The sequence below is a fragment of the Hemiscyllium ocellatum genome, chromosome 43 (genome assembly GCF_020745735.1).
Source record: "Hemiscyllium ocellatum isolate sHemOce1 chromosome 43, sHemOce1.pat.X.cur, whole genome shotgun sequence".
NCBI lineage: Eukaryota > Metazoa > Chordata > Chondrichthyes > Orectolobiformes > Hemiscylliidae > Hemiscyllium > Hemiscyllium ocellatum.
The window spans coordinates 36,655,318-36,682,560 of NC_083443.1; the positions used below are offsets into that span (position 1 = coordinate 36,655,318).

The 27,243-nt window shown below is 46.8% G+C and overlaps 1 protein-coding gene and 1 non-coding gene across 2 annotated transcripts in view; one reads left to right on the forward strand and one right to left on the reverse strand.

Moving 5' to 3' along the window:
- Positions 1 to 27,243, reverse strand: part of LOC132834976 (pro-neuregulin-3, membrane-bound isoform-like) — a 612,621-nt gene that overhangs the window by 519,321 nt on the left and 66,057 nt on the right. The gene's annotated exons all lie outside the window — the stretch shown is intronic.
- On the forward strand, positions 5,130 to 5,202 carry trnar-ccu (transfer RNA arginine (anticodon CCU)). Its single transcript has one exon. It is a non-coding gene; the product is annotated as a tRNA-Arg (tRNA).

Genomic DNA, 27,243 nt, shown 5'->3' on the forward strand with positions numbered 1-27,243 from the left:
AATGGCTGAGCACTCACTCAGTTGATTAAGGATGGATAATAATTGCTGGACTTACTCATGGTCCCCATATCCCGCAAATAATTGTAATCTCTCATTTTGAGTTTGAGTCACCACCTCACTATAAATCTGAATAACTGTCTTCATTGAAATTGCAAAATTTTTGTTCACTGATAATGGTGCAGATGAAAGACTGGAGCCCATGGTGGCTTCACCATCAATCGATCTTCGGATGTTAAAGGAAGGAAGGAACAGAGGAATAGTCAGGAAATTCTAATTAAGGTAGAAGATTAGCCAGATCTTGTTGTAGGTGGTGAAGGCTTGAGGGACCAACTGGCCAACACTGATTCTTATTCCTGAGTTGTTAATCAAACTATCCCCAGTAACACACTCCATTGGCTCACTTGAATATTCTCTTCATTATGTGGGGCTATTGTTTACTAAATTATTTTGCTGGATGCAGCAGTGATACTAATTCATACCACATTCTACATTATGGTATTGTGAAACAGATCTTTAATATGTGGCAAGACTGAATGCTGAAGATAGCTTGTCCTTCAGCAGAACATTCTGAGGTAACAACTTGTTACCCAAAAGGGACTGAACAATCCTGCTTAAAAGTCATTCGTTTCTTCAAATGTTCAATACTTCTTCTTGCACAAAAATGTAAATCAGATGATAATAATCAACATCGTAAAATGATAGGAAGTGTTATCAACAGGGTTATCAAACAGCAATAGCCTGTTCAGAGATGCTCTGTTTGGGTTCTGCAAGGGCCACTCAACTCCTGATCTCATTACAGCTTGGTTGGGGGGTAATGGGCTGAGGCATGGCAGATGGAGTTTAATTCAGATAAATGTGAGGTGCTGCATTTTGGAAAAGCAAATCAGAGCAGGACGTATACACTTAATGGTAAAGTCACAGGGAGTGTTGCTGAACAAAGAGACCTTGGAATGCAGGTTCATAGTTCCATGAAAGTAGCATTGCAGGTAGATAGGATAGTGAAGAAGGTTTATATTAGATTAGTTACAGTGTGGTAACAGGCCCTTAGGCCCAACAAGTCCACACCGACCCGCCAAAGCGCAACCCACCCAGACCCCTACATTTACCCATTCACCTATTCACCTAACACTATGGGCAATTTAGCATGGCCAATTCACCTAACCTGCACAGTTTGGACTGTGGGAGGAAACCCACGCAGACACGGGGAGAACGTGCGAACTCCACGCAGTCAGTCGCCTGAGGTGGGAATTGAACCCGGGTCTCTGGCGGAGTGAGGCAGCAGTGCTAACCACTGTGCCACCGTGCTGCCCATGGTGTTTGGTATGCTTTCCTTTATTGGTCAGAGTATTGAGAATAGGAGTTGGGGGAGGAGTCATGTTGCGGCTGTACAAGACATTGGTTAGGCCGCTGTTGGAATATTGCATGCAATTCTGGTCTCTTTCCTCTCAGAAAGAAACTTGAATGAGTTCAGAAAAGATTTACAAGGATGTTGCCAGAGTTGGAGAATTTGAGCTATAGGAGAGGCTGAACAGGCTGGGGCTTTTTTCTCTGGAGGTTAGGGGTGACCTTATAGAGGTTTATAAAATCAAGAGGGGCAAGGGTAGGATAAATAGACAAAGTCTTTTCCTGGGGTGGGGGAGTCCAGAACTGGAGGGCATAGGTTTAAGGTGAGAGGGGAAAGATATAAATGGAACCTAAGGGGCAACTTTTTCATGCAGTGGGTGTGGAATGAGCTGCCAGAGGAAGTGGTGGAGGATGGTACAATTGCAACATTTAAAAGGCATCTGGATTGGTATATGAATAGGAAGGGTTTGGAGGGATATGGGCCAAGTGCTGGCAAATGGGACTAGATTAAGTTAAGATATCTGGTTGACATGGACGAGTTAGACTGAAGGGTCTGTTTCCATACTGTACATCTCTATAACTCTATGATTCAAACATGGACAAAAGAGCCGAATTCCAGAGGTGAGGTGAGATGACAGCCCTTGGCATCAAGGCTGCATTTGATCGAATGTGGCATCAGGACCCCCAGCAAAACTGGCATCATTGGGTATTGGGAGCAAACTCTCCAATGGTTGGATTCATACTGGACACATCAGAAGACACAGTGATTGTTGGAGAAAGTCATCTCAACTCTGGAATGAAACAGATTTTTCTCATGTGATCATTTTTTTACCCATTTTAACATGAATTGAACAGTAAATCTAATGGGAGGGAAGGAAGTTTCTGGGAAGGCCGGTCGGATGTCAGCTATCAGAGACAGTGTAAGAGGTTGTTTAGCTGAGCGAGTAGGCATGACCAGTAGCTAAATATTTCTCTTTTCCTCTCCAAACATTAGCAGACAGTAGAGGAAAAGGAAGAACCGGCAGCTCCATCACCACCACCTCTGAGGCTGACCAGGACCCTCCACCAGCCGAGATACTGCCACCTCATTGGGTCCTTGACCTACTGCAGGCTCAGGGCTCACACTCTGGTGAGTATATCATGGACACAGCTTCATGAGAGAAAGCAATGCCCGAGTTTTCTGACATTTGGAGACAAGGCACCTCCTGAGTTTCATGTTGAGGGGCCTCTGGACTAAGACATAAATACCTATTGGAGATACAGCGATAGCAGGGGAATGTCAGGCATTGAGGTCAGAGGTCATCAATAGATTAAACAGCAGGCTAGTGGAGCCCAAACATGTTCTGTCCATTGTAGCTGGAGCTTGTGAGTGGTTGACTGACTCAATGGAAAGGGTGCCTTAGAAACACACATCCAGCACAAGATGTGGACCTGCTCTCCACTGCACTAGCCATCGGCAGCAAGAACAAGGCAGGAAGGGGGCTTGAGGTATTTCACCCTCTCCCAAGTTGTCACTCAGAATCAGGATGATGCCATCCTGCACCCACAGGGAGCGTGGGTATCAGCTGGATACCCTTGAAATCTCACTTCAGGATCACCCCAGAGATGTTCAGCCTCTTCCCCCGTCTCCTCACAGCTGCCTCGAAAAGGTTAGGCTGAGGATGGTCCTGGATCTATGCAGCAGTCTGGGCCCTCCACAGGATGACCACACATTGCAACATGATCACCAGGCTGCCTTCACCTCCACTGGGCATGTCAGGGACATAGTGGCAACAAACAAAGATGTTTTGAGGGAACATGGCAGCAGGAGTTACCATTCCAGTCTGCACTACTGTAAATATCTCAGTGGCAATGTTTCCTGAAGCCTCATTCAATGCGAGGTGCTTTTCCAAAGATACTTTGTATTTAACATTGAAAAAAGCAAAAAAATGTGGATTCTAGAGACCTAGAGAAATTCAGCAACTCTCACAGTACTTGTGGACAGAGAAGGAGTGTTAACATTTTGAGACCAATATGATACTCCTTCAGAGCGTTCTAACCAATGGTTAGATATTCTCTGCTGTTTAATTACCCACATTACCCACAACTGGATGTGGCATGATTACAGACCTTAGATCTGACCCATTGTGGAATAATTTAGTCCAATCACTCATTTCTTATGCTGTTTGGCAAGGAGTCCTGTTTGGTAGCTTCACCAGCTTAACACCTCATCTTCAGATATGCCTGATACTGATCCTGGCATGTCCACCTGCACTCTCCATTAAACCAGGGGTGATCCCCTGGCTTGATGGTAATGGTTGAGTGGGGGATATGCCGGGCCATGAGGTTACAGATTGTGCTGGAGTACAGTTCTGCTGCTGTTAATGGCCCACAGTGCCTCATGGGATGCCCAGTCTTGAGTGTGAAGTTTGTCCAGTTTATCATGGTGATGATAACACACAACACGATGGAGGTTATTGTCAACGTGAAGGTAGTACTTTGTTTTCAGAAGGATTGTAAGGTGGTCACTCTTATCGATACTGTCATGGACAGACGCAACTGCAGCTGAGCGATTGGTAAGGATGAGGTTGAGTATGTTTTTCTCTCTTCTTTGTTCCCTCACCACCTGCCACCTAGAACATAGAATGTGACAGCGCCGTGCAGACCCTTCCACTCTCGATGGTTTCACAGGTCGGTGCAACAATCTGTGGAGCTCATTGAACCTACATTCTTCCATTATCATCCAGATGTTTAATCCAATGACCATTTAAATGCAGTTAAAGTTGGTGAGTCTACTACTATCGCAGGCAGGACATTCCATGCCCTTACTACTCTCGGAGTAAAGAACCTACCTGACTAGCTCCATCAGCGACGCTGCTGCTGAGCCCCGCCAAGAGTAGATACTGTAACCTTCCTCCATGTGTTGTTCAACATGGTCACGTCCTGATTCAACAGCTGAGGGAGGACAGTATGTGGTAATCAGCAGGAGGTTTTCTTGCTCACATTTAATCTGATGCCATCAGACTTTACAGGGCCTGGAGTCAATGTTTGGAAATCATCCTGACTGTATCCCACTGTGCTGCCTCCTCTGCTGGGTCTGTCCTGCTGGTGGGACAGGACACGCCCTGGAATGGTGATGGTGGAGTCTGGGACACTGTCAGTAAGGTCAGCTTCCATGAGTTTAAAGGCTTGCTTTTGCTCAAGCTCACAACCGTACTTTCTTGCAGGAGTCTGAGGTCACTGGACTCACAGAGCTGTGCAGGTTCAGTTATGCATAATTAACAAAGGTGAGGTTTATACATGGAGTTTGACCCTTCTAAGCAATGACCGTTACCAGCATTGGTAAAGGAAAAGTAGAGTCTTTCTTTTGTGATTTGGAAGAATGAAATGTTAATATCTCGATGAGTGTGTGCTAACAAGAAAGCAATGGGCTGCTATCCAGTTACTTCAACAAAAAAAGAATCAAAACAAAGTTGATATCTGTAGCTCAGTGGCCTGCAGCTCACAATAAAGTTTGATAAAGCAGACAGCCTTTCAGACTATTGCCTGGCTTCTGCCTGATGTGACCAAACCTGTGGATCATATTCTGACATGACCATCTATTTGTCCTTCCTCATCAGTGACCAGTCACCCTGCTCCTCTCTCACAATACCTTTCCTGTGTTGACTAAAGTTTGGAGGGGCAGCACCACAATGAGAAGAGTGACTGTCTCGGGTATTTTGCAGCACACTGCCTGAAATGGTCAAGGCATCAGAATATGCCTTTTCAGTTGTCACATTGCCGATTCAGTGATGGTCCTTTGTGCAGCTCCAGTGGCCTAATGGATAAGGCACTGGCCTCCTAAGCCAGGGGTTGTGGGTTCAAGTCCCATCTGGGGTGTCTGACTCTTCCTTGTCTGTCCTTAATCTGCTTTAGGCGGCACGGTGGCACAGTGGTTAGCACTGCTGCCTCACAGCGCCAGGGACCTGGGTTCAATTCCCACCTCAGGCGACTGACTGTGTGGAGTTTGCACGTTCTCCCCGTGTCTGCGTGGGTTTCCTCCGGGTGCTCCGGTTTCCTCCCACAGTCCAAAGATGTGCGGGTCAGGTAAATTGGCCATGCTAAATTGCCCGTAGTGTTAGGTAAGGGGTATATGTAGGGGTATGGGTGGGTTGCGCTTCGGCGGGTCGGTGTGGACTTGTTGGGCCAAAGGGCCTGTTTCCACACTGTAAGTAATCTAATCTAATCTTGTTGAGCCAGAACCTTTCTTCAGTCTCTCTCCAAGGTTATCTCAATGCTGCCTACAGTCAGCTCCTTGGGGGGGTAGCTGTGTCTCACAGCAGCCAGTCCCGTACCCAACACATAGCATTAAAAATTCAGCTACCTGTCAGTACTGCAGACTGAAGGAGTTGTGACAGTTCCTGAGCTTCATATGTAGACCCGCAGTGTTTGGCTGCTTTGGTCACAGATGATCTGCACATTAACGGTGTTTCCAGGATGGCCCTTTGGCAATACGGGTGAAAACTATCACAATGCTGCACCAGTTATTGCAGCAAACCTCACTGCTCTACCACCTCACTCCCTGCAGTCAATGCAAATCTCACAAAGAGCTGGGCTTTTCAGGATAAAGCACCAGTCATGTCACATATCAGAGAATGACCACCTTCTACTTTGTAAAAACTCACTGATCCCATGCACACCAGCAAGTGCCTGACTGGGAAATTCTGCAGAGTTCCTCGGTGGAACCCTGGAATGAGCCACATGTGAAGAAGTTGTGACTTTCAGTTACCCTAGCAGTAAGCCACGTGGGATTGCAGTCAGCCCTTGCAAATGCAGGTGCATTCAGAAGCTGTCTGTGATAGGGAACAGCATCTGGAATATCCTGAGGTTCATCCACTATTGCCGCTCCATCAGGGTCTGGTGGGTCATGCTTCTGGCCAGTGCTTGTCATTGTTGTACTCTGTGCCATTAACCTGTGTGGCACCAGCTGGCTACAGTAAAACATTCAACTGCATGAAGACAGTGCGCATTGTTCAGGTAGTACAATCATTGCCCAGACTCAGCAGATATTGCCCAGGTACTATAATCATTGTATGTGCCCTTTCCCACATACAATATCAGTTTCCCTTTACAAAGCTGGCAGCACTAACACTGCACACTTGCCTTGGCATCTCATATCTGGCAGAAATCATTTTCAATCCCTCCAGGTCTCCCTGGTCTGTCACAAACCTTCAGCTGAGTGGACAGATTTTCCTGTCATTGGAATATTGCCCACCACAGACTGGGCTCCTGAAGGATTGTATCCTTTATGTCTGTATTGAATGTTCAGAATCACCGGGTACCATCAGCCCATAATGCATTGTAGCTCCATGACTGCATGGGATCTGACTAGAGGATAAGGCCATAAGAACTAGACCCTACTACCCTAATACATGACTGGTTCATTGGATGAAGATGGTTCCCAATCCAATGAGCTCATGACTAATTGATTACTCTTTCCGTTAGGCAGTTTGGGTGCTGGTTTCTGTCAAGATGTTGAGATTTACCTCATTGTAAGAACCAACAGGTTAAACCTTTCTCCTCTCACTCACAATGATTGCTCCCAGCACTTTTACCTATATAGCCACCTCAGACATGTGCCTCTTAAAGCTTCTCTTTGCATTCAAGACTCCTCACCTCCACCCAGCTGTTTATACAGAACCCATTCATCTTTACAGTGACTTTGTAACACTTGCTACTGAATCCATAGTGATTGAGGCCCAATGCTCCTCCAGTCCCATATCCTCCCATTCTGGAAGCTACTACGCTCTCACTTTCTTTGACGTCACTGCACCACAGCGTACTTCATTGCCCATGACCCTGCAACACTGACAACATCAAACTCCTCCCGTGTTGGTTGTCATTGCCTTGATTGTGCAGGACCAAGAGGCTGCCACTGTAATGACAAGACTTGCTACACCCAGCTCTATGTGACATGCCCCATGCCCCATCCCAATACAGGAGAAAGTGAGGACTGCAGCAGATGCTGGAGATCAGAGCTGAAAATGTGTTGCTGGAAAAGTGCAGCAGGTCAGGCAGCATCCAAGGAGCAGGAGAATCGACATTTTGGGCATGATTCCTAAAGAAGGGCTCATGCCCGAAATGTCGATTCTCCTGCTCATTGGATGCTGCCTGACCTGCTGCGCTTTTCCAGCAACACATTTTCAGCACCATCCCAATACAACCAGGCCAGGCCAGGTCAGGATCTCACTGCAAAGTTCACACATACACACCTGCTCAAACAAAACCCTGCACTCCATCCACCTTTCCCCACTGACCCTCCTTTCCTTAGCCACTTTCATATTAAAGTGGAGACATGACTTCACAACTCCATTAAATCCCGATTTGCAGCTGCCTATCATGGAACAAGCAGTATTTGAAAGATGCTAAATTTGCCAGGACCATACGTTGTAACGAATGGGCATCTGTAGGAGCAGCATTCCTGACTCAGTGGGGGTTACTTGGGAGCAAACACGGAATCCGATGAGGCGTGCTTTCACTTCGATACAAATCTCAGTGGTTCGACTTCCAGGCACTTACAGTTGGATAGTTCAACCATTAACAGCAGAAAAATTGCTTGTAAAAATTTCTCCGACAGTCGAGTTGCAGAAATTTTGAGTTTGGACCAAATGACTTCACATGATCAGGTTTCTTAATTAGTGTCCCTAAACCTGGATGATTCAGCACAAAGATTCTCACTGGGGTACAGGGTCCCACAGACACTGACTCTCACTGGGGTACAGTCCCACACACACTGACCCTCACTGGGGTACAGTCCCACACACACACTGACTCTTACTGGGGTACAGGGTCCCACAGACACTGACTCTCACTGGGGTACAGTCCCCCACACACTGACCCTCACTGGGGTACAGTCCCCCACACACTGACCCTCACTGGGGTACAGTCCCCCACACACACTGACCCTCACTGGGGTACAGTCCCCCACACACACTGACCCTCACTGGGGTACTGCTCCCACACACACTGACCCTCACTGGGGTACTGCTCCCACACACACTGACCCTCACTGGGGTACAGTCCCACACACACTGACTCTCACTGGGGTACAGTCCCCCACACACACTGACCCTCACTGGGGTACAGTCCCCCACACACACTGGCTCTCACTGGGGTACTGCTCCCACACACACTGACCCTCACTGGGGTACAGTCCCACACACACTGACTCTCACTGGGGTACAGTCCCCCACACACACTGACCCTCACTGGGGTACAGTCCCATACACACTGACCCTCACTGGGGTACAGTCCCACACACACTGACTCTCACTGGGGTACAGTCCCACACACACACTGACTCTTACTGGGGTACTGCTCCCACACACACTGACCCTCACTGGGATACAGTTCACACACACACTGACTCTCACTGGGGTACAGTCCATAAGACCATAAGACATAGGAGTGGAAGTAAGGCCATTCGGCCCATCGAGTCCACTCCGCCATTCAATCATGGCTGATGGGCATTTAAACTCCACTTACCAGCATTCTCCCCGTAGCCCTTAATTCCTCGAGACAACAAGAATCTATCAATCTCTACCTTGAAGACATTTAGTGTCCCGGCCTCCACTGCACTCTGCGGCAATGAATTCCACAGGCCCACCACCCTCCGGCTGAAGAAATGTCTCCGCATTTCTGTTCTGAATTGACCCCCTCTAATTCTAAGGCTGTGTCCACGGGTCCTAGTCTCCTCGCTTAATGGAAACAATTTCCTAGCGTCCACCCTTTCCAAGCCATGTATTATCTTGTAAGTCTCTATTAAGTCTCCCCTTAATCTAAACTCCAATGAATACAATCCCAGGATCCTCAGCCGTTCCTCATATGTTAGACCTACCATTCCAGGTCCCCCACACACTGACTCTCACTGGGGTACAACTCCCACACACTGACCTTCACTGGAGTATGGTCTGTATCTTACTCATTTTTGATGCCTTCACTAACAAGTCAGCCATCTTTTTCCACCAGAATTTGCTGCTGACTACAACTGGAATCTAATTCTCACTGTTAAATGGCTCAAAACTTATGGGAAAGTGAAAATGATATTTTACACCTGTTTGTATTCAAAGAAATCAAGCACAGAAATGAAGATCTGAAATGGGAAATGCCTGCTAAGCTTTAGCAACTGTCCTTGATAGACTGAACTTAAAGGGCCTATTATTAATCATGAACATGTATTAATTCCTTGTCTTATCACCATGCTCTCGTCTCTGTTTCTTTTCCTCTTCCATGACCTTCAGCCGATTATACAGATAATCTCTAACAGTGGATGAGAAATCAAAATATAATGGAATTCTGAAGAAATGCACATTTTATTAACTGTAGTATTCCACAAGACTCACAGCCTTTTACCTCCATTCAGAATTAAAGCTAATGTTGTCAGTGTTAATCACAAGGTCAAATCAAAAATAATTTTTGAATGAGAAAAGAAATAATGTCCTTTTCCAAACTGCTACAACCCCAGCAGACCATGCAAAGGGTGTACATATCTCAGCTGGCAGACCAGGATTCTCGGTCTCTGCTTCCTGCTCTGGGACTTCATCACCAAGTATCTGAACATTAAACCAAATATCTTGTTGTTCTGGAATGCAGACGTAAATGTGAATGATCACAAAAACCTAAAATTACCACCGCCACAAACAACATCCTGGAAAAGTCCATCAGTTAAAGCAAGAGTTCAGGCTGAAAGAAGTAAGATGATTCCCAATGAGAGCCAGGTCCATGTTACATAGGAATTTTAGCTGCTCAGTGAGGCAGGAGGAAGACTGGAAGCAATAAAGTAACTGGTGATTTGATAGTTAGGGGCTGGCCTGTCTGCAGCTGTAGAAATGAATCCAGGATGGTGTGTCTCCTCACTGCAGGTAGAGTCAGGGGTATCATAGAGTCACAGAGTGATACAGGCCTTCAGCCCACCATGTCTATGCTGACCAAACAAACACCAAACTACACAAATCCCATTTACCTGTACTTGGTCGATAGCCCACTGTGCCCTGGCATTATTACTGCTCATCCAAATGCTTCTTAAATGTTGTCAGCGTACCTGCCTCCACCAACCACTCAGGCAGGACATTCTCTATTTTTTAACCATTCTCTGGGTCGAAAACATTTTCCTCAGGTCTCCTCTAAACTACTTACACCGCACCTTAAATGTTGCCCTCTAATTTTAGACAAGTTTGCCATTTGGAAGAAATTTTCACGATCTAATCCGTCAAGCACCTCAAAAATTTGCATACCTCAATCAGATCCTGCCTCATTCTCCTCTGCTCCAGGGAAAACAAACCCAGCCTCTCCAGTCTCTCCTTACAACTGAGACTTTCCATCACAGGCAACATCCTGGTGAATCTCTGCTGCACTCTCTCCAATGTAATCATATCCTTCCAATCGTGTGGCAACCAGAACTGCTCATAGTATTCCACCTGTGGGCTAATTAATGAGTTATAAAGTTGTAACAAGACTTCCCTGCTCCTATATTCTAAGCCTGATGAATGAAGACACGCATCCTATATACCTTCGACATTGCCCTGTCTACCTGCTGACACCTTCAGGAACCTGGGGACCTGTACACTAAAATCCATAAGACCATAAGACAAAGGAGCAGATATTAGGCCATTTGACCCATTGACCCATTCAATCATGCCTGACAAGGTTTTCAACCCTATTTTCCCATGTTCTTGCCATAACCTTTGATTCCCCTTGACGATCAAGAACTTATCTATCACTGTCTTAAATATACTCACCAACCTGGCCTTCACATCCTTCTATGGCAGTAATTCCAAGGTTCACTACTCTCTGGCTGAAGAGCCTTCTCCTCATCTCCGTTCTAAAAGGTCTTCTGTTTAATCTAAGGCTGTGCCCTCGCATCCTCGTCTCTCCTGCAAACGGAAACATCTTCCCAACATCCACTCTGTCCAGACTATTCATTATTCTGTAAGTTTCAGTTAGATTCCCCGCTCATCCTTCTAAATTCTAATGAGTATAGACCCAAAGTCCTCAAATGGTCCTCATATTGTAAGCCTTTCATTCTTTCTCTGAACCTGCTTCCTGAGGTATGGGACCCAAAACTGCTCACAACACTCCAAATGTGATCTGACCAGAGCCTTATAAAGCCTCAGAAGTATATGCCTGCTTTTATATTCTACTCCTCTGGAAATAAATGCCAACATTGTATTTACCTTCCTAACCATTGACTCTACCTGCAAGTTAACCTTAAGAGAATCCTTGTCTAAGACTCCCAAGTCACTTTACACTTCAGATTTCTGAATTTTCCTCCCATTTAGAAAATAGTCTATGCCTCTATTTTCCCTTCCAAAATGCATAACCTCGCATTTTCCCACACTGTACTCCATCTGCCAATTCTTTGCCCACTCTATTAACCTGAAGGAGCCTCCCCACCTCTTCAACACTATCTGTCCTTCCACCTATTTTTAAAATCATCTGTAAACACAGCCAAATTTCCCTCACTTTGTTCTTCTAGTTCATCAATGAATAAAATGAAAAGCTGTGATCCCGGTCCTGAGCCTTGCAGAACACCTCTTGTCACTGGCTGCCATCCTAAGAAGGATCCTTTTATCCCCGCTCTCTGCTTTCTGCCAGACAGCCAGGCTTCTATCCATGCTGGCATCTTGCCTCCAACACCATTATCTTACTCAGCTGCCTCCCGTTTGACACCTAATCAAAGGCCTTCTGGAAGTTCAAGTAGATAACATCCATTGGCTCTCCTTGGTCTAAGCTGCTCATTACCACCTCAAAAGAATTTGTCAGGCATGGCCTTCCCTTGATGACGCCATGCTGAGTTTGCCCTATTTTACTGTGCACTTCCAAGTATTCAGAAATCTCATCCTTCATAATGGAATCCAAATCTTACCAACAATCAAGGTCAGTCTAATCAGCCTCTAATTTTCCATCTTTTGTCTTACAGGTCGTTCTGCTATAAAGTGTGTTTCATTCATGCAAATTCACTATAACCATAGGACATAGGAGTGGAAGAAAGGCCATTCAGCACATTGAGTCCACTCCACCATTCAATCATGGCTGATGGGCATTTCAATACCACTTACCCACACCCTTCCTGTAGCCCTTTATTCCTTGTGAAATCAAAAATTGATCAATCTCTGCCTTGAAGACATTTAATGTGCCGGCCTCCATTGCGCTCCATGGCAATGAATTCCACAGGCCCACCACCCTCTGGCTGAAGAAATGTTGTGATTGAGGAATTGGAGATACTGTTTCTAAAGCATGAACTTTCAAAGCGTGTCCTAGCAATAATGCAATTAGGACCCCATTAGTTTAAATGGTGCTGGTATTACATGATTTTCTTATAACACGGGATTGTATGAGAAGAGAACGACCATGTTATAGCAGAATCGACTGTACTTCCATCTTAAAAAGGGGGTTACATTAGTGATTTTCCAATCCTCTGGGACCCTCCCTGACACTAGTGATTCCTGAAAGATCACCACTAAAGATCTCCTCAGCTACCTCCTTCAGAACTCTGAGGTGTAGTCCATTTGGTCCAGGTTATTTATCCACCTTCAGACATTTCAGTTTTCTATCACCTTCTCCTTGGTAATGGCCACCATACCCACCTAGGCACCAACCCCACCCACCTCCCACAACTCTCTTGAATGTTTGGGATGTTACTCGTGTCTTCCACTGTGAAGACTGACACACAAAGTACTTGTTCAGTTCTTCCACCATTTCTTTTTTCCTATTGCCATTTCTCCAGCATCATTTTCCAGTAGCCCAATGTCTCTGTTTTGCCCTTTATACACCTAAAGAAACTCCTACAGTATTCCTTTATATTACTGGCTAGCTTATCTTCATATTCAATCTTCTCCTTCCTTTTTTTTTTGTTGCCCTCTGTTGCTCTTTGTAAGTTTCCCAATCCTCTGATTTCCCACTGCCCTTTGCCACATTATATGCTTTCTCTTTTGCTTAAAATCTGATTGAAGATTTGTAGCTCGGGTATCCGTTGTTGTGGTTCTGCTCGCCGAGCTGGAAGTTTTTGCTGCAAACGTTTCGTTCCCTGGCTAGGGAACATCATCAGTGCTGTTGGAGCCTCGTGTGAAGCGCTGCTTTGATGTTTCTTCCGGTATTTATATTGGTTTGTTCTTGCCGCTTCCAGGTGTCAGTTTCAGCTGCAGTGATTTGTATATGGGGTCCAGGTCGTTGTGTCTGTTGATGGATGTTCTTGCCGTTTCCGGGTGTCAGTTTCAGCTGTAGTGGTTTGTATATGGGGTCCAGGTCAATGTGTCTGTTGATGGAGTTTGGGGATGAATGCCATGCTTCTAGGAATTCTCTGGCTGTTCTCTGTCTGGCTTGTCCTATGATAGTGGTGTTTTCCCAGTCAAATTCATGTTGCTGGTTGTCTGAGTGTATGGCTACTAGAGATAGCTGGTCGTGTCGTTTTGTGGCTAGCTGATGTTCATGGATGTGGATTGTTAGCTGTCTTCCTGTTTGTCCTATATAGTGTTTTGTGCAGTCCTTGCATGGTATTTTGTAAACTACGTTAGTTTGGCTCATGCTGGGTATTGGGTCCTTTGTTCTAGTGAGTTGTTGTCTGAGCGTGGATGTTGGCTTGTGTGCTGTTATGAGTCCTAAGGGTCGCAGTAGTCTGGCTGTCAGTTCTCTTTTACTTTTATGCTATCCCTGACTTCCCTGTGAGGCCATGGTAGCCTCATCCTCTCTGTACCAGGCTTCTTTTTATTCGGGATGAATCTCTGCTGTGTCTCTTGAATTACTCCCAGAAACTCCTGCCATTGCTGTTCCATTATCTTTCCTGCAAGGGTCCTCTCCCAGTCAGTTCTACCCAACTCCTCCCTCATGCCTCTATAGTTGCCTTTATTCAGCTGTATTACCGTTACCTTTGATTTTATCTTCTCCTTCTCCAATTGCTGAGTATGTTCAATCATATTATGATCACTGCCTCCTAAGGGTTCCTTCACCTTACCCTCCCTGATCAAGTCTGCCTCGTTGTCCAACACTAAATCCAGTATTGCCTGTTCCTAGTGAGTTCCACCACAAGCTGCTCCAAAAGCCATTTCATAGACATCCCACAAATTCCTTTTCCTGCAATGTACTACCAACCTGATTTTCCAACTCTACCTGCATATTGAAACCCCCCATGATCACTTCCATGTCTTTTCTATTTCCTGGTATATCTTGTGCCCCATGTCCTGATTACAGTTTGGAAGCCTGTACATAACTGCTTTTTTTTTATCTTGATGGTTCCTCAAACCTATCTCTTCAAATTCTATATCATCTGAAACGTCTGGAAATGAACCTTCCAGTTCAGCGAGCAAACCTATATCCAAAGTTGAGGATCTTGTGATGCACTGGAAGGGCAATTATCTCTCCCCCAAAGCTCTGAGTCTGATTACCATCTCAGGACTTGATGGTCACAGGAGCAGTCATAACAGACCAAATGCATTGATTTTCAATCTCTAAATCCCTCTGATCAGCCAGAATAGTCTGGGAGCTGCCCCACATTAGAAATCTCCATGCACAGACTCTTGCCAACAGCAAACGTAATCATTATTCTGAGGGTATACAATACACACACATAAACTACCGGAGCTCTTTCCTTCAGACAGCCAAATGTTGGTATGATGGGCTGATTGGACTCCTATACTGTAGCCTGTCTGCGATTCAGTACAATTGTATGTGCAATTATGTGAACTATACAGTGTTATCTTTGAAGCACATATCATATGCAGTTGTATTCCTTAAGCCAAGTCAATGCTTCTGTTGTGCATAAACTATTTGGGTGAATGCAGGAAAATCTCCTTGAGTCTTTACTGCATTTTGGGCTGCTGGGCATTTCTCTCTCAGTCAAAATTGCATGTATTTGATGGGGATCTGATTGACCAATAGTTAATTTCACAACTCTACTAAGAGCAGAATCCCACAGATTTGATACTCCTTAAAGATAATCTCTTTAACATCTAATTAAATTGTGAGTCTGTTATAAGGATACAGTTTCACTTAACTATGAATAACACAGCTGTGTATCACTTTCATTTCAAATGCAGTTTGTGACAGAGTCTCCCTTGGTCTGGAGCTAATCAACATTGATGACTTGTTGGAATCGGTGACTAGGTATCAGTTTGGTGGTGGTGGGCGGTGGGCAGTGGGGTGGGGGTGTGAGGATTTATGCAGTTCCTCATCACCTACTTTTCTCTCTCCTTTTATCTGTCACACCCAAGTCCAGATCCCCATTATCAGCTGCATTCCTCCTGGTCTGAAATTAATCTGGAGGAGTCCTGGTCAACCAATTGATACACATTGATTATTTTAATCACAAAATTGATTGAAATAAAAGTTCTCTTTGATTCGGGGTTGATTTTGAACATGTAATTAAATTCCAATTAGATTGCTTAGAAACAGACATAATATTAAGTGGATTGCAAACTACATCTTCACTCTCTGCAGCTTCCATCAAATATTTACAGCAATTAGTCTCTGTAAGCTTTTTTTTAATTTTAACCTCAATGAGCTATTAAAGATTCCAGTGGTTAGAGATCAAAAATGACACTGTTGCTTCAATTTATTCTAGACTGACTGACGACAGTAATTTCAAAGGTAAAGCCGGGTTGTGCAGCTCTTTGTGTTTCAGTAACATCGAAGCTGGAAAGCTCTGAGGAAACAAATGTTTTTGAAACTGCTGAGAACAGGGTCTGAGAAAACAGCAAATGCAATTTATTAAACTGCTCTGTCATTACAGTCTGTAGCAAAATCAGGGTCAGGACATTAGTGATGGAGGATCTCAGATTGGAAAAACAATGTGTGGATGTTTGGACAGAGCTAAGAATTAGAATGGGATATCAGACCTTGTTTAGAGTTATTTATAGGCCATATAATAGTGGTTCTGAGGGGGATGGTATGAATCAGACTAGAGAAACATCTAACATGGGCGAAGCTGTTTTCGTAGGTGACCTCAACCGGAATACCGACTGGGTAAATCAATGGAACACCAGCAGTGGAGGATGAGTTTGAGTGGATTAGGGATGGTTTTCTAGAGCAGCATATTGATGAGCCAAGTAGAGGCCATGCAATTTTAGATCTAATATTCTGCAATGAAAAAAGACTAATGAACAATCTTGTTGTAAAAGAGCTTTCAGAGATGAGTGAACACCACGTGATAGAATTTTACATTTTGTTTGAAAGTGAGATATTTCAATTTGAAGCAAGGATGTTAAATTTATGAGGATAAAAGGTAGCCATTTCAGACTGAGATAAGGATATATCTCTTCATGCAGAGGGTGGTCAACCTCTGACATTTGCTGTGATGGTGGAGGCCAGGTCACTGATTATGCTCAAGAAAGACAGATAAAATTTTCGCTATTAAAGGCATAGAGGGGGAATGAAGTGAAAGTGGTAATTTGATGTTGAGACAGTGGATCAGCCACGATGATAGTGAACAGTGGAACACGACCGAAAGATCAAATGGCCTCCTCTTGATCAGAGGTTTTCGATGTTTTCTGAAGGCATGAGCCACAAATTGCCTGAGGTAGTTGGGAAAATATATTTAAAAACATAACTGTACATGTGCAACAGATCATCTTTAAAGAACAATTACATGACTTACAGAAATTATATATTCCTTCAAGATCCAGGGTTTAGACTTTGCAGGCATCATAGAAAAAGTATGTTAAAGGGGTGGGGGAGTTGTATTACAGATTAAGGAGAATGTCATAGCTGCACTAAGAAAGAACATATTGGAAGATTCATCCAGCAAGGTCAAAAGGGTGGAAGCCAGGAATAATGAAAGTGCAAACACTGTGATGACCATATACTATAGGTCTCCCAACAGCCAGCAAGAGGTACATGAACAGATACTTAGGCAGTTCATAGAAAAATGTATAAACAACAGGGATATTGTAATAAAAACAACAAATGTTGGAGATCACAGCAAGTCAGACAGCCTCCATGGAGAGAGGGCACGCTAACATTTTCAGTCTCAATGAGACTTCATCAGCGTCATTTAGATTTGAAACATTAGCCTTCTCTCTCTCCAGGGATGCTGCCTGACCCACTGCGATGCTGCCCGACCCACTGCGATGCTGCCTGACCCACTGTGATGCTGCCTGACCCATTGCCTGACCCACTGTGATGCTGCCCGACCCATTGCCTGACCCACTGCGATGCTGCCTGACCCATTGCCTGACCCACTGCGATGCTGCCCGACCCACTGTGATGCTGCCTGACCCACTGTGATGCTGCCCGACCCATTGCCTGACCCACTGCGATGCTGCCCGACCCATTGCCTGACCCACTGTGATGCTGCCCGACCCACTGCGATGCTGCCCGACCCATTGCCTGACCCACTGCGATGCTGCCCGACCCACTGTGATGTTGCCCGACCCACTGTGATGTTGCCCGACCCACTGTGATGTTGCCCGACCCATTGCCTGACCCACTGCGATGCTGCCTGACCCATTGCCTGACCGACTGCGATGCTGCCTGACCCATTGCCTGACCCACTGTGATGCTGCCCGACCCACTGTGATGCTGCCCGACCCACTGTGATGCGGCCCGACCCATTGCCTGACCCACTGTGATGCTGCCTGACCCACTGTGATGCGGCCCGACCCATTGCCTGACCCACTGTGATGCTGCCTGACCCACTGTGATGCGGCCCGACCCTTGCCTGACCCACTGTGATGCTGCCTGACCCACTGCGATGCTGCCCAACCCACTGCGATGCTGCCCAACCCACTGCGATGCTGCCCGACCCACTGCGATGCTGCCCGACCCATTGCCTGACCCACTGCGATGCTGCCCGACCCACTGTGATGTTGCCCGACCCACTGTGATGTTGCCCGACCCACTGTGATGCTGCCCGACCCATTGCCTGACCCACTGTGATGTTGCCCGACCCACTGTGATGTTGCCCGACCCACTGCGATGCTGCCTGACCCATTGCCTGACCGACTGCGATGCTGCCCGACCCACTGTGATGTTGCCCGACCCACTGTGATGCTGCCTGACCCACTGTGATGCGGCCCGACCCTTGCCTGACCCACTGTGATGCTGCCTGACCCACTGTGATGCGGCCCGACCCTTGCCTGACCCACTGAGATGCTGCCTGACCCACTGCGATGCTGCCCGACCCACTGTGATGCTGCCCGACCCACTGTGATGTTGCCCGACCCACTGTGATGCGGCCCGACCCTTGCCTGACCCACTGCGATGCTACCTGACCCATTGCCTGACCCACTGTGATGCTGCCTGACCCACTGTGATGCTGCCTGACCCACTGTGATGCGGCCCGACCCTTGCCTGACCCACTGTGATGCTGCCTGACCCACTGCGATGCTGCCCGACCCACTTCGATGCTGCCCAACCCACTTCGATGCTGCCCAACCCACTGCGATGCTGCCCGACCCACTTCGATGCTGCCCAACCCACTGCGATGCTGCCCGACCCACTTCGATGCTGCCCAACCCACTGCGATGCTGCCCAACCCACTGTGATGCTGCCTGACCCACTGCGATGCTGCCTGACCCATTGCCTGACCCACTGTGATGCGGCCCGACCCTTGCCTGACCCACTGCGATGCTGCCCGACCCACTGCGATGCTGCCTGACCCACTGCGATGCTGCCTGACCCACTGCGATGCGGCCCGACCCTTGCCTGACCCACTGCGATGCTGCCTGACCCATTGCCTGACCCACTGCGATGCTGCCCGACCCACTGCGATGCTGCCCGACCCACTGTGATGCGGCCCGACCCTTGCCTGACCCACTGTGATGCGGCCTGACCCATTGCCTGACCCACTGTGATGCGGCCCGACCCTTGCCTGACCCACTGTGATGCGGCCTGACCCATTGCCTGACCCACTGTGATGCGGCCCGACCATTGCCTGACCCACTGTGATCGCCAGTGTTTGTTGTTTTCAGTACAGTTTCCAGCTTCTGCAGTAATTTGTTCCTGGGTTGTTGTAATGGGTGACTTTAACTTTCTAAGTGCCAGGGGCTTACATGGGGAAGAAAGTGTTAGTTGCATCCAGAAAAGTTCCTGAAACAATATGTAGATAGTCCAACTTGGGAAGAGGCCATATCACACCTTGTTCTGGAGAATGAGCCTGGCTAGGTGATCGATGTTTCAGTGGGGGAGCATTCTGGGAACAGTGATCATCATTCCCCCATATGTTTTAAGATAGTGATGGATAAGGATAAGACTGGTCTTTGGATGAAAATGCTAAATTGAGGGAAGAATAATTCCAATAGTAAGAAGAAATTGGATTGGGGCTGCTGTTTAAAGGTAAATCCACATCTGACAATGAGGGGCCTTTTACGGCTAGCTGATCAGAGTTCAGGACCAGCAGGTTCCTGTGAAGATAAAAGATAAAGATTTGGGAACCTTGGATAACAAGAGATATTGAAAGCTTTGTCAAAAAGAAAAAGGAAGAATATGCATAAATAAGGTTTAGAAAAAATGAAATAAAACAGCGCCCTTGACTGAATATGAAGGAAGCAGAAAAGAACTTAAACAGGAATTAGGGGTGCTAAACTGGCCATGAAGTGTCCTTGGTAAGTCAGATTAAAGGTGAACCCCACCACATTTTCCACATATTAGATTAGATTACTTACAGTGTGGAAACAGGCCCTTCGGCCCAACAAGTCCACACTGACCCGCCGAAGCGCAACCCACCCAGTCCCCTACCTTTACCTCTTCACCTAACACTACGGGCAATTTAACGTGGCCAATTCATCTAACCGGAGGAAATCCATGCAGACACGGTGAGAATGTGCAAACTCCACACAGTCAATCTCCTGTTATTAGGAGCAAGAGGATAGCGAGGGAAAGGGTAGCCAATCCTCCCACTTCCTCCAAACTAAAGGAGTTGCCATAGGCACCCGCATGGGCCCCAGCTATGCCTGTCTCTTCGTAGGATATGTGGAACAGTCCATCTTCCGCAACTACACTGGCACCACCCCCCACCTTTTCCTCCGCTACATCGATGACTGTATCGGCGCTGCCTCGTGCTCCCACGAGGAGGTTGAACAGTTCATCAACTTTACCAACACCTTCCATCCCAACCTCAAATTCACCTGGACTGTCTCAGACTCCTCCCTTCCCTCCCTAGACCTTTCCATTTCTATCTCGGGCGACCGACTCAACACAGACATCTACTATAAACTGACTGACTCCCACAGCTACCTGGACTACACCTCCTCCCACCCTGCCCCCTGTAAAAACGCCATCCCATATTCCCAATTCCTTCGTCTCCGCCGCATCTGCTCCCAGGAGGACCAGTTCCAACACCGTACAGCCCAGATGGCCTCCTTCTTCATGGAACGCAGATTCCCCCCAGACGTGATCGACAATGCCCTCCACCACATCTCCTCCACTTCCCGCTCCTCCGCCCTTGAGCCCCGCCCCTCCAATCACCACCAAGACAGAACCCCACTGGTTCTCACCTACCACCCCACCAACCTCCGTATACAACGTATCATCCGCCGTCATTTCAGCCAACTCCAAACGGACCCCACCACCAGGGATATATTTCCCTCCCCTCCCCTAACAGCGTTCCGCAAAGACCACTCCCTTCGAGACTCCCTCGTCAGGTCCACACCCCCCACCAACCCAACCTCCACTCCCGGCACCTTCCCCTGCAACCGCAGGAAATGCAAAACTTGCGCCCACACCTCCTCCCTTACTTCTCTCCAAGGCCCCAAGGGATCCTTCCATATCCGCCACAAATTCACCTGCACCTCCACACACATCATCTATTGCATCCGCGGCACCCGATGTGGCCTCCACTATATTGGGGAGACAGGCCGCCTACTTGCGGAATGCTTCAGAGAACACCTCTGGGACGCCTGGCCCAACCAACCCAACCACCCCATGGCTCAACACTTTAACTCTCCCTCCCACTCCACCGAGGACATGCAGGTCCTTGGCCTCCTCCATTGGCAGAACATAACAACACGACGGTTGGAGGAAGAGCGCCTCATCTTCCGCCTGGGAACCCTCCAACCACAAGGGATGAACTCAGATTTCTCCAGTTTCCTCATTTCCCCTCCCCCCACCTTGTCTCAGTCGATTCCCTCGAACTCAGCACCGCCCTCCTAACCTGCAATCTTCTTCCTGACCTCTCTGCCCCCACCCCACCCCGGCCTATCACCCTCACCTTGACCTCCTTCCACCTATCGCATCTCCATCGCCCCTCCCCCAAGTCCCTCCTCCCTACCTTTTATCTGAGCCTGCCTGGCACACTCTCCTCATTCCTGATGAAGGGCTCTGGCCCGAAACGTCAAATTTCCTGTTCCTTGGATGCTGCCTGACCTGCTGCGCTTTAACCAGCAACACATTTTCAGCTCTGATCTCCAGCATTTGCAGACCTCACTTTTTACTAGGTCCACTCAAGGACAAAGGAGGGAATTTATGTGCGAAACCCTGAAGTGGGTGAAGTTCTAAATGAGAATTTCACTCCAATATCCACCAAGGAAAAGGACATGGATGATGGCGATGTTAGGGAGGGAAATGCTGGTATTCTAGGGCATGGCAATATAAAGAAGGTGGAATTGTTGGGTGTTTTGAAAATCATTAAGGTAAATAAATCTCTAAGTCCTGATGGGACCCATCTCAGGATGCTCAGGCATGCAAGGGAGGAGATTGCTGGGACCGTGACAGCAACAGGTGAGGTTTGAGAAGACTGAAGAATAACCAATGTTGTTCCTTTGTGTAAGCAGGGCAACAGAGATAATTCAGGAAATTACAGGCCAGTGAGCCTTACGTCAGTGGTAGGGAAATTATTGGAGAAGTTTCTTTGGGACAGGATTTACTCACATTTGGTAAAAAAAAAGATGGATTATGGATAGTTTGCAGGGTTTTGTGTAGGGGAGGATTTTTTTTAAAAAGAAAAAGATGATTGCTGAAGGTAGGACTATGGATATTGTCTACATGGACTTTACTGAGGCATCTGACAAGGTCCCTCACCAGAGGCTGGATCAGATGGAATCCTTTTGAATTGATAAGTCGGATGCCAAATCATCATGGAAAGCAGTAGGCTGTCGTGGAGAACTGTTTTTCTGGTTGAAAGTTTGTGACCATTGGAGTTCAGCATGGATCTGTGCTGATACCTCCGTAGTTTGCCAGGATTGGTGAGTCACTGATTTGAGCTTTTATATTTGAAGTCAGAGAGCAGACGTTTCTGGGAAAGGAGGGTCTTATTTTTATTTCCGTCTAGCTATAAAAGTCAGTGTCTTCTCAACCCGAGACCCTACCATTGTAGGGCCTCCCACCCAACTGCCTCCTCTAACCTTAAAGACTAGGGACAAATCAGCTAATCGTCTCTTCTTTTTTACTTTGTGACTAGGGGACTAGCAGGGATGGCAGTGCAGGGAGAGCAATGTTCCTCCTGCAGGATGTTTGAGGTGAGGGACGCCATTAGTGTCCCATCCAAGTACATCTGCAGGAAGTGCATCCAACTCTCGCTCCTCCAAGACCGTGTTAGGGAACTGGAGCGGGAGCTGGATGAACTTCGGATCATTCGGGCGGCAGAGGCTGTGATAGATAAGAATTACAGGGAAGTAGTTACTCCTAGGCATGAAGAAAGCTGGGTGACTGTTCAAAGTGGGAAAAAACAGTCAGTCAGTGGAGGGATCCCCTGTGGTCATTCCCCTGAAAAACATGTATAACTTTCTGGATACTGTTGAGGGGGATGACTTATCAGAGGTATGCAGTGGGGTCCAGGTCTCTGGCACAAAGCCTGTCCCTATTGCACAGAAGGGAAGGAGGGAAAGCAGGAGAGTGTTAGTCATTGGGGACTCAATAGTTAGAGGCTCAGATAGAAGCTTTGTTGGAAACAAACGAGAATCACAGTTGGTGTGTTGCTTCCCAGATGCCAGGATCCGTGAAGTCTCGGATGATATCTTTGGGGTCCTGAAGGGAGAGGGTGACCAGCCTCAAGTCGAGGTCCATGTCGGTACAAACAACATAGGTAGAAAGATGGATCGGGGATGGAAGGCAGGATTTCAGGGAGCTTGGATGGAAGCTGAGAGCTAGAACAAACAGAGTTGTTATCTCGGGCTTGTTACCCGTGCCACGTGATAGTGAGGCAAGGAATAGGGAGAGATATCAGCTGAACACATGGCTGCAAGGATGGTGCAGGAGGGAGGGTTTCAGGTTTTTGGATAATTGGGGCTCATTCTGGGCAAGGTGGGACCTGTACAAACAGGACGGTCTTCTCTTGAACCAGAGGGGTACTAATATTCCGGGTGGGAAATCTGCTGGGTTTAAACTAGCTCAGCAGGGGGTTAGAAACCTGCGGTGCAGTTGCCATGCACAGGAGGATGAGAGTAGGGAGGATAGAGACAGGATTTCAGGGCCACAGGAATATGCTGGCAGACAGCAAGCTGGTTTGAGATGTGTCTACTTCAATGCCAGACGTATCAGAAATAAGGTAGGTGAGCCTGCAGCATGGATAGGTCCCTGGGACTTCGATGTTGTGGCCATTTTGGAGACATGAATAGAGCAGGGTGAGGAATGGATGTTGCAGGTTCCAGGGTTTAAATCTTCCATTAAGAATAGGCAAGGCGGTAAAAGAAGGGGAGGTGTGGCCTTGTTAGTCAAGGATAGCATAATGGTAGCTGAGAGAACTTTTGACGAGGACTCGTCTACTGAGGTAGTGTGGGCTGAGGTTAGAAACAGGAGAGGAGAGGTCACACTGCTTGGAGTATTTTATAGGCCTCCGCAGAATTCCAGGGAGGTGGAAGAGAAGATTAGCAAAACTATTTTGGGTAAGAGTGAAAGAAACAGGGTGGTCATTATGGGGGACACTGAATGGAAATGCTATAACTCTAGTACGTCGGATGGATCAGTTTTTGTCCAATGTGTACAGGAGGGTTTCCTGACACAGTATGTCGAAGGGCGGACAAGAGGGGAGGCCACACTGGATCTACTGCTTGGTAATGAACCAGGCCAGGTGTTTGATTTAGTGGCAGGTGAGCACTTTGGAGAGAATGGCCATAATGCAGTTACGTTCAGTTTAGTGATGGAAAGGGTACATGCCACAGGTCAAGAGTTATCGATGGGGCAAGGGCAATTATAATGCGATTAGGCAAGAATTAGGATGCATAGAATGGGGTAGCAAAATGCAGGGGATGCAGACAATGGAAGTGTGGGGCTGGATTAAGGAACAGATATTGTGTCCTTGATAGGTATGTCCCTGTCAGGCAGGGAGGAAGTGATAAGGTAGGGGAGCCGAGGTTTACTACAGAAATTGCATCTCTTGTTAAACAGAAGAAGGAGGAGGCTTATGTGTTGATGAGGCAAGATGGTTCAGATGGGGAGATGGAGAGTTACAGATCAGCTAGGAAGGATTTAAAGCGAGAGTTAAGAGGGTTTCATTCGTAGAGCCACAATATCGTGCTGCAACTATACAAAACACTGGTGCGGCCACACTTGGAATATTGTGTACAGTTCTGGTCGTCATATTACAGGAAGGATGTGGAAGCATTGGGAAAGGTACAGAGGAGATTTACCAGGATGTTGCCTGGTCTGGAGGGAATGTCTTATGAGGAAAGGCTGAGAGACTTGGGTCTGTTCTCATTGGAAAGAAGGCGGCTAAGGGGGATTTAATAGAGACATACAAGATGATCACAGGATTAGATAGGGTAGACAGTAAAAGTCTTTTTTATGAAGATGATGACATCAGCATGTACGAGGGGCATAACTACAAATTGAGGGGTGATAGATTTAAGACAAACATCAGAGGCAGGTTCTTTACTCAGAGAGTGGTAAGGGCGTGGAATGCCCTACCTGCCAATGTAGTTAACTCAGCCACATTAGGGAGATTTAAACAATCCTTAGATAAGCACATGGATGATGATGGGATAGTGTAGGGGGACGAGCTGAGAATAGTTCACAGTCGGCGCAACATCGAGGGCCTGTTCTGCACTGTATTGTTCTATAAATATGAATGAAAATACAGGTGTCTGATTTGTAAGTTACCAGACAACATGAAACTGTGAATGGTAAGGAACATTGTCAAAGGATACAAGAGGACAAACATCAGTTGGAAATATGGATGGAGAAATGGCAGATGGAATTTAATCTGAACAAGTGTAAAGTGATTCTTTTTGTAAGGTAAAATGCAAGATAAAAGTATACAGAGCTTCGGAGCATTGATATACAGAAGGATCTTACATGGCAAGTGCATAGCTCCCCGAAAGTGGTCCAGGAAATGGCTGATGGAATTCAACGTGAGCAAATGTGAGGTTTGGCACTTTGGCAAAAAGGATAAAAGCATGGACTACTTTCCAAATGGTGAGAAAATTCATAAAGCCAAAATACAATGGGATCTGGGAGTGCCAGTCGAGGATTCTCTAAAGGTAAACATGCAGGTTGAGTCCGTGATTAAGAAAGCGAATGCAATGTTGTCACTTATCTCAAGAGGGTTGGAATATAAAAGCACCGTTGTGCTACTGAGACTTTATAAAGTTCTGGTTAGGCCCCATTTGGAGTACTGTGTCTAGTTTTGGTCCCCACACCTCAGGAAGGACATGCTGGCACTGGAGCGTGTCCAGCGGAGATTCACACGGATGATCCCTGGAATGGCAGGTCTAACATATGAGGAACGGCTGAGGATCCTGGGATTGTATTCATTGGAGTTTAGAAGATTAAGGGGAGACTTAATAGAGACGTACAAGATAATACATGGCTTGGAAAGGGTGGACGCTAGGAAATTGTTTCCATTAGGCGAGGAGACTAGGACCCGTGGACACAGCCTTAAAATTAGAGAGGGTCAATTCAGAACAGAAATGCGGAGACATTTCTTCAGCCAGAGGGTGGTGGGCCTGTGGAATTCATTGCCGCAGAGTGCAGTGGAGGCCGGGACGCTAAATGTCTTCAAGGCAGAGATTGATAGATTCTTGTTGTCTCGAGGAATTAAGGGCTACGGGGAGAACGATGGTAAGTGGAGTTGAAATGCCCATCAGCCATGATTGAATGACGGAGTGGACTCGATGGGCTGAATGGCCTTACTTCCACTCCTATGTCTTATGGTCTTATAAGTGGTTAAGGTAGTCAAGAAGGTGCATGAGATGCTTGCCTTCATAGGTCACTCATTGATGATAAAAGTTAGCAAGTCATGTTGCATCTGTATAGAAACTTAGCCCGATCACATTTAGAGTACTGTATGCAGTTCTGATCACCACCCTAGGTGGAGGCTTTGGAGAAGTTGCAAAAGAAGATGTTGCCCTGACTGAAGCGCATTAGCTATTAGGAGAGATAACACAAACTTCAGAGAATCATGGAATTCCTACAGTGTGGAAGCTGGCCATTTGGCCATCAAGTTGTTGTCATGAAGGGCTTGTTTCAACACTGTAGGGATTCTACTATAGAAAGAATGAAATTTGCGTCAACTCTCTGAATGGCATCCCACACAGACCTACCCCTTTACCCTACCCCTGTAGCCCAGTACTTTCCATGGCTAACTCACTTAACCTCCACATCACTGGACACTATGGACAATTTAGCATGGCCAAACCACCTAACCTGCACATCTTTGGGCTGTGGAAGAAAATTGGAGCACCTGGAGGAAACCCACACAGACATGGTGACAATGTGCAAACTCCACACAGACAGTTGCCCAAGGGTGGAATCAAATCTGGGTCCCTGGCGCTGTGAGGCAGCAGTGCTGACCACGGATCATTGGATTGCATTGGAGCATTGGAGGCTGAGAGACAGTTAGGTATAAGTACAATATATGAAATTATGAGAGGCATGGATAAGGTATCATTGGAGTTGTTATCCCCAGCGTGAAAGTCTCAAATACTTGGGGTGGGGGGGGGGGGGGGGGGTGGGAGGAGATCATAGATTGAGAGGGGGAAAATTTAAAGGAGATGTATGAGATAAGTTTTTTCCAGGGAA